Genomic DNA, 8,604 nt, shown 5'->3' on the forward strand with positions numbered 1-8,604 from the left:
GCTATGTGAGTTCGAGCCCTGCATCGGGCTCTGTGCTGATGGCTCGGAGCCTGGAGCCTGCTTCAGATTCTGTGTGTCTCTCTCTCTCTGCCCCTAACCCACCCCCATTTTGTCTCTGTCTCTCTCAAAATAAACAAACAAACAAACATTAAAACACTTTACACCATGCTTGACACAAAGTAAGTTCTCAATAAACATCAGCTGTTCTTGTTGCTAATTTTTAAATTAATATATGCAAAACCAGATAACTCTAATGCAATTCTGTCTAAGGATGTCCCTCTTGCATATGAAGATTTAATGACCTCCAAGAAAGTGATTTTACCCCAGCCTGTCCACAGATAAACCTTTACTAGGTGTAATTCCCCCACATGAGTGATAGCAGTATGTGTGATAAGATGTGACAGACAACACAGATGTTCTTTTTTGAGCAATTAAAGGCATGAGCACCATATAAGTGGATTCCCTACAGATAAGCTGACACAAAATAAGAAAAATAATCCACATCCTCCTTTTTTTCCAGAGTAAAATGTCAATGTCTTTTAGATTTCTCAGACATCAGCAGAACATTTGTGTTGTTTAGAGTTACTACAGTTACTACTACTGTCAGCAGAAGCAGGATGATGCTGTGCTTGCTTTGCTCTTCGTACAAACCTTAAGCACTCATAAAGAGGGCATCTTAAAAACATGTGCATATGCACAAAATAACATTTTGTAGCCTTATTCACTTAAAAATTATGTTTCCTGGCTTCCCTGTGCTGTTCCTAACTAGTTGACTTAAATAATTTGTTTTCAGGAATAATAATGTTATTTTGGAGGGAGGAAGGATAGAAGGAAAGGGAAAGAAAGAAAAGGTTATATATTCTTTACACGTGTTTTGTAGGATGTCTCAGTGTGTGAGTGTGTGTGTGTGTGTGTGTGTGTGTGTGTGTTTGTAAAATGAGGGACCTTTGCCTGCACCTTGATAAACTGTCGAATACTTGTTTGAACACTCTTCTCTTCCCTCCTCTTACTCCCCCTTCTCCATTTCACATTGCTCATTGAAGCGTGTTTATGTCAAATGAATGGATGTGGATGAAAACTTTATTTGAGCAGAACAAATAGCACTACGATGAAAAGATACCTAATTTGCCTTGCATGGTGGGGAAGTATGGTCTCAAAAACAGCACTGTTTGTATTTCATTTTAGATTCTAAATGTACAATATACACACTACAGAATTTTTTAAAATCTAATTTTGTACATACACAATATGAACATCTTTGTCCATTTAATATGCTTGCTTGATAAATTTGTTTCCTCTAGTCTTCTGTATGCCTTAATACTTTGCAATATCACCATAATTAGCAACACCTGGAGTTATTTCCCCCCCACTTTGGATAATGTGAGGGTATTGGTATTTGTTTATTTTCATCAAGCTCACTTAAACCACTTGACCATAATTATGGCACAGAGACATGAAAATCCCACCATCTGGCAGAATTGGGCATGTTTTTGTTGAATTTGTCCTGTTTTTCTTTTAATTAATTAATTAATTAATTTTAATGCATCAACTCCCCCAACCCCATTCAGTCTTTGTTTTAAAGGTCAATGCTGTTGTTTCAAGGGCTAAAGGAGAGGAGATGTGTCAGTGGCTGACTCTGTTGGCAGGGCTGTTTGAAAAAGCTGCTGCAGCTGACTGAATCTATTTTATGCTTGTCCAGGACCATTAATCCTTTGGAACTAGGAATGGTCAATTAACTCATCTAAAAAAAATAGTTAATCTCATTTGAATTTTTCATGGGAACAATGATTTTGTTCTTAAGCAGCAATGTGTATGTACTAAGGGGAGGGACACGTGCAAGAAAATGTCTCCTGAATATTGCAAAGCTCTTTCTTTGTAATATGTCAAACTAACTTCTGTGTAATTATTTGCTATAGTAAAAGTAAGTGATAATGGGTGTGTGTGTGTGTGTGTGTGTGTGTGTGTGTGTGTGTGTATACACTGCTACTTATGTAACATTTGGTAATTTTCAGTGAACCTGGAAATGCATGTCATCTTTGCCTTTGATTCCTAAAGTAAGAACACGATGCAGGTTGACAAGGAGACATTACTCAGATACCAGTGACTCACTAGTAAGATTCAGATGTAACAATATTTGCTGACCACATACATGGAAGGGAAATGCAAAGGTCACTTTGCTGGTGGTCCCTCTCACACCACCCTCTACATCTTCATGATCTTCAGCTTAATTGTTTATTTATGTTAGTACCAAAGATTTATTTTATCTTATATGAAATCATGGATCCTCTCTTGAAGGGTTGATACCTCAGGGTTTTCTTTCTTTCTCCTAGTACCTTCCTGTATGAACTTTCCACAATGATAATATCTTCTCTAGAGAATGAAATGAATTACAGATAACATCTGATTTTGTCAACCACGTATCTTTTCAGTTAAGTTCCAAGACTTTTTCAGATACTATTTTCATAATTATAAGTTGCTTTTTGAGGGCATCATAATTTCTCACACTATATTTCAATGAGTACAGAAAGATAAGTCTTAAAATCACATACTTCTATGTTGAAAAGGCAATTACAAAGAAGAAATAAATACATTTACGTGGGGAGTTTTACTGTAAACTGGAAAAAAATTAGTCCTACAATGATCAAAATGTTATTTTTATCCTTAAGAAGCAATGTTCCTTTTTGTTTGTTTGTTTGTTTTACCTAAATGTACATCTTTGCAGGAATTCTGGTTAAAGATGGCACGCTACACCTATGTTTTTATTTTTTCCTCTTCCTAACTATGAAATGGTAGTTAAGGATGCATAGATGTAAATAATCATAAGCAATCCTGAAAACAAAAATATCTCTCATTAGCACAGAGAAGTTGGTTCTTTAGAACAATCTTTAATTGGATGGGATTATATTGACTGAGAAACCAAAGCAGGAGGAGTTGAAGCCTAGAATATGATCAGCCAAAGCAGGAGCTGTTCACCCTAGGGGGCTTGAAAGAGGCTCAAGCCCAGAACTGCAGCTACAGAAAAAAAATAAAATATTTGCCCATAATGAAGATAATTAGTGACTGTCTATAGAATAGCTTGATCAAGTGGCATCTCCTCTCCTCCTAAGGGCACCCGCAGAGGAGGAGGTGTCTGGCTTTTGTACCGGATAATAAACCCGTAACACTGCTTTCTGTAGAAACTACATTGTTTGTCTGGGGGAAAACTGTTAGTCTTTTTGCCTAAGAGACAAGCAAAAACGATCAAAGTAACTTAAAGTAAACTTAACATAGGTGGAGGCAATGAAGGATAAAAGGTAAGACGTTGCTGCTGACTGTTCTGTTCCTGATACAGTCCTTCTTGTTTCATATTTGATAGAGCCCCCAGCTCATCTGACTACTCTTGGCATTCCATGCCTCCTAAAAACATTGTCAGTACATTCCTGAATTCTTTTGTGTAAATTACGTTAGTTCATTTCAGGGGCACCTGGGTGGCTCAGTCAGTTAAGCATCCAAATTCAGCTCAGGTCATGATCTCACAGCTCATGAGTTTGAGCCCTGCATCAGGCTCTGTGCTGACACCTGGAGCCTGTTTCGGATTCTGTGTCTCCCTCTCTCTCTGCCCCTCCCCCGCTCACACTTGCATGCATGCGCTCACTCTCTCTCTCTCAAAAATAAACATTTTTAAAAAATAAATAAGTAAACAAATTAGTTCATTTCATTCTTATAACAGCCCTGTGGGGTGGGTACCATTATTATCATCATCTAAGATGTAAGGAAACAGGGACACAAAAAAGTTACGGAATTTCCTAAGTTCACACAGCTAGAAAGTATTAGAGCTGAGATGTGAGCAGAGTATGGTTCAGGAGTCCCATGTACTTAACCATTATTGCAGGTCACCCTGGTGCAATGCCTGCCATCCGATGTGCCACACGAACTCTCTAGGCAGCTTTCCCACATAGAGGAAAGGACTTGAGAGAAACAGAGGAACAAACCTACAGGGAAAATCCATGTGGTCTCTATTTAGCTGAGTCCCTTGTTCATACCTATGAATTTGTCTAACCAAGAATCATCAAACATCATCAAACATTTGAGGAGATGCAACAGCTAGCGAGAGAAAAGATGAATAAATGGAACAACTGATGGGGCACCTGGGTGGCTCAGTTGGCTAAGCGACCAGCTGTAGCTCAGGTCATGGTCTTGCAGTTCGTGGGTTCAAGCCCCGCATCAGTCTCTGTGCTGACGGCTCACAGCCTGGAACCTGCCTCAGATTCTGTGTCTCCCTCTCTCTCTGCTCCTCCCCCGCTTGTGCTGTCTCTCTCAAAAAAATAAATACACATTAAAAATTAAACAAAAAACAAAAAACAATGGAACAACTGATAACAAAAAAATAAAAACAAAACAAAGAACCAGAGACATTTTAAGGAACAAAAGAGAACTTTAAAAATTATACTGATTACACTTAGGGAAATAATAGAGAATGTGCTATCAATAAAAGGTAAATACTGCAATGGAAGAAAAATAATTACATAAAACTAAAATTTTTTGGAAATTTCAAACATGATTCCTAATATTTATAAAAGTCCATAGAGTGGCTGAATAATACAACAGATTTTGTTTAAATCAAATTATTCATCTTAAATGACAGAACGATGAACTTTCTCAGAATATGGAAAAAATGATTGAAATTAAGGAATACAAAAGATCAAGGCAAGCATTCCTACATCTATTAAATAGAAATTCTGGAATAAAAGAACACAGAAATTTTAAGAGAAAAATGATAAAATTACAAAATAATAAATTCCAATAATTTTAAGCCATTTTTTATATTAAGGATTTGCTAACCATCAAATAGAATGGGATAAAAATATTTAAACATAGAAATATTTTGGCAAAATTTCTGAATGTGAAAGGAAATTATGTAAGCTTTCAGAATGGAAAAAAATAAGCAATTGCTTCCAAAGGAATAAGAACTCATATTGGTATCACATTTGGCTATCACCCATGACAAGGTTGATGATAATGGGGCATTGCCTTCAAAATTCAGAGTTAAATGATCTTTTTTTTAAGTGTCCCTATTTTAAGAGAGAGAGAGCACGCATGCAGGAGTCGGGGAGCAGCAGAGAGAGAGGGAGAGAGAGAACTCAAAGCAGAGTCCGTGCCATCAGTGCAGAGCCTGATGTGGGGCTCAATCCCACAAATTGTGAGATCATGACCTGAGCCAAAACCAAGAATCAGGCACTTAACCAACTGAACCACCCAGGAGCCTCCAGAGTTAAATGATCTTCAACTCGTAATTCCAAATCCATACAGTTGTCAGTTAAAAAAATAATAATAATAAAATTTAAACAGACTCAGGTGGTTTATATCTCATAGGTACTTATTTCAAAAAATTTTCTTGAATATATATTTGAACAAAATGGTAAATGCATCCATGATATAAAAAGATATTTAATACAAGGTCAGTAGGAACTAAAGTAGAAGACTAAATATTTAAAACCGGAGATGACAATGTGCAGGCAGGCCTAGAAAGCAATAGATCCAAACTAGACCAAAAAGTGAATTCGTAAAGTTTGTCTACATGAAGAGAGGGTTTTTTTTTTTTAATTTTCCACAATTCATTTAATGGCAATTGATAATCATTAAATTAGCAGTGGTTATCTGAAAAAAATGTATTGCATTAACTGTGCTGTCATTTCTCAAGAATGATCAGATACCTAGAGTCACAGATATTTCCCACATAAGATGCATCATAAAAATAGACTTGGTTTATCACCAGCATTAAAAAATCAGACTAGGGAAAGAAGTAGGTCTGGGGACACATTCATGGTCTTTTTTTTTTTTTAATGTTTATTTATTTTTGAGAGAGAGACAGAGCGTGAGTGGGGGAGGGGCAGAGAGAGAGGGAGACATAGAATCTGAAACAGGCTCCAGGCTCTGTCAGCACAAAGCCCAATGTGGGGCACATGTGAGACTCATGGACCGTGAAATCATGACTTGAGCTGAAGTCGGATGCACAACTGACTGAGCCACCCAAGCGCCCCCACATTCATGGTCTTAATATAGTGAATATTTAGCCTGCCCTGATTATTACAAAATCAGAACAGCAAAAATATTTGCAGGAATAAAGTAAGTTTACTCAATAGATTAGGTGATTAGAAAAATAAAGATCTTCATTTGTCTCCTTTATCAACAAGAAACAAAGAGAACCCTGGAAACATTAAAATTCAAAAAAAAAAAAAACTAAAAAATAATAAAATTTTGTATCTAATATGAAATAAGCTGAAAGGTGGCATAATTTTGAGCAAATAAGTATAAGACAAGAGAATTCTCTTTAGCTAGGCATGTAGTAAACTCTTACCTGAATGCCAAGATTTCATGAAATGGAATTGAATTTCTTTTGTGAAATCACAGTATTGTTTATTTAGAGATATATTTTACCTTTTCATAATATTGTTTTCATTAGTTACTTATCTTTAGAATGGATAGTAGGCTAAATATTCAAGACCGTTAACGTTAGTTACAGAACATGAATGTTGTAAATCATGGAAGCTTGAAAATGGCTACTTTGTGTCATAACTGATAAAAGTCAGACACAGGAGAAGCAGAAGGGAGAACCTATGTGTTAGTTGACTTCCTCTTCTTACATAGCAAGGAATTAGTAGACACTGTTTGAAAATTATGGGCTAAAGGAGAGCTGTATATGGTTTTACAGTTAAGAAAATAACTCCAAGAAGGGCAAAAAATTGTAAAAGCAATAGGTCCCTGGGTGGCTCAGTCGGTTAAGTGTTCTACTTCAGCTTAGGTCATGATCTCATGGTTGTGAGTTCTGACCCCGCATAGGGTTCTGTGCTGACAGCTCAGAGCTTGGAGCCTGCTTCGGATTCTAGGTATCCCTAGGTTTCTGCCCCTCCCCCACTCACACTCTGTCTCTCTCTTTCTCTCACTCAAAAACAAATAAACTTTAAAAAATTATACAAAAATGAGGCATGGAAAAGAGAGGAAAATAGAGGTCGTAGGTAATGTAACTGTGCTAAATTTCAGCTACAATGGAAAGATGCCTAGTGATAGCACCCAACTGACAAAATAATAGCAACACAAAAAGATAAAAGGTGTAATAATGTTTAAGTTTGTGGTTGTAAACATAACATTAATTTTTAAAAACTTATATCAGAAGTAGGGTAGTGTGCCCTGCTAGAAAGTGGGGTGGAGGGAAGAACAGAAAGCATTTTAATCTTACTTATACCCCTTTCTACTATTTGAAGTTGTAAATCAGGAACACATATTATTACTATAACAGCAAAATTAAAAGAGAAAAAATTATAAAATGTATGTGTACATATACACACATCTGTCTATGCATGTATGTACACATGTTCATAGATACATATACGTGAATGTATGTGCATATGTATATACACATTCATACTTTCAGATTTTTCTCCTTTGAGAGTGTTTGTAAAACTCCTATAGGTACCTATTGTCAGACATCTAATGCTGTCTTTAATTAAGATATGTATGCTTTCTGCTTATGCAATCCTGCATCATCAGTGCCCGTACTTCTCCCTAAGGGTGAAGCAAATTCTAGGGATAATAAATATATATGGTACAATAATTTATAATCTCTATTAGAGACACAAAGTTAATCTCATTACTCTAAGGATGGATCATATATTCAGTTTCAAGAACTTTATTATTTTCTCATTGATCATTAGGGCTTAAAATACACAATTTCTCATGGAAAAAGCTGAACTGTCACCCATCCAGAGGATTTCTTGCGCACTGGTTGCTGTTCTAAAGAGTATTTAAATCACTCTGTAGAACACATTTTGAGGGTAATTACTTTAAGATGCTAAAATCCCACAGCACAGAAATTTGGCCAGATCATGATACAAACTTACAAAAACTGTGCGGCTTAGAGGAGGCCAAACTATTTGATCAGAATATTCCCTTGCCTCATCCAAACTATTCCAGGAGGTAACTTGGATAAAGCGCGTGTGTGTGTGTGTGTGTGTGTGTGTGTGTGTATCTTTTAATATGTAAATATATGCATACATACATATAACATTTTCTTTATCCAGTCATCCACTGAAGGGCATTTAGGTTGTTTCCATATCTTAGCTATTTTGAGTAATGCTACATCAAACATGGGAATGCATATATCTCTTTAAGATGGTGATTTCAGCTCCTTTGGATATATACCCAGGAGTGGAGTGGGATTACTAGATCATAGGTAGTTCAATTTTTAATATTTTTGAGGAACTTTCATACTGTTTTCCGTAATGGCTGTACCAATTTATATCCCCCCCTTCCAATGGTATGTAAAATTTCCCTTTTCTCTTCATCCGCACCATCACTTGTTTTCTTGTCTTTTTGATAGTAGCCCTCTTTATAGGTGTGAGGCAATGTCTCATTGTGGTTTTCATTTGCATTTCCCTGATGATTAGTAATGTTGAATACCTTTTCATATACTTATTAGCCATCCGTATATCTTCTTTGAAAAAATCTCTATTCAGGTCCTTTGCCCAGTTTTTTCAATTGGATTGTTTGTTTTTTGTTTTGTTTTATTTTGTTGCTGTTGAGTTGTATGAGTTCTCTATATATTTTGGATATTAACTCTTATCAGAT

General features: G+C 36.2%; 2 pseudogenes; both read right to left on the reverse strand.

Moving 5' to 3' along the window:
- Positions 1-5,743: 5,743 nt before the first annotated feature.
- LOC122231599 lies at positions 5,744-5,852 on the reverse strand (annotated as a pseudogene).
- A 148-nt stretch (positions 5,853-6,000) lies between these two features.
- On the reverse strand, positions 6,001-6,098 carry LOC122231598 (annotated as a pseudogene).
- Positions 6,099-8,604: the final 2,506 nt, after the last annotated feature.

The sequence above is a fragment of the Panthera tigris genome, chromosome D1 (genome assembly GCF_018350195.1).
Source record: "Panthera tigris isolate Pti1 chromosome D1, P.tigris_Pti1_mat1.1, whole genome shotgun sequence".
NCBI classification, from domain to species: domain Eukaryota; kingdom Metazoa; phylum Chordata; class Mammalia; order Carnivora; family Felidae; genus Panthera; species Panthera tigris.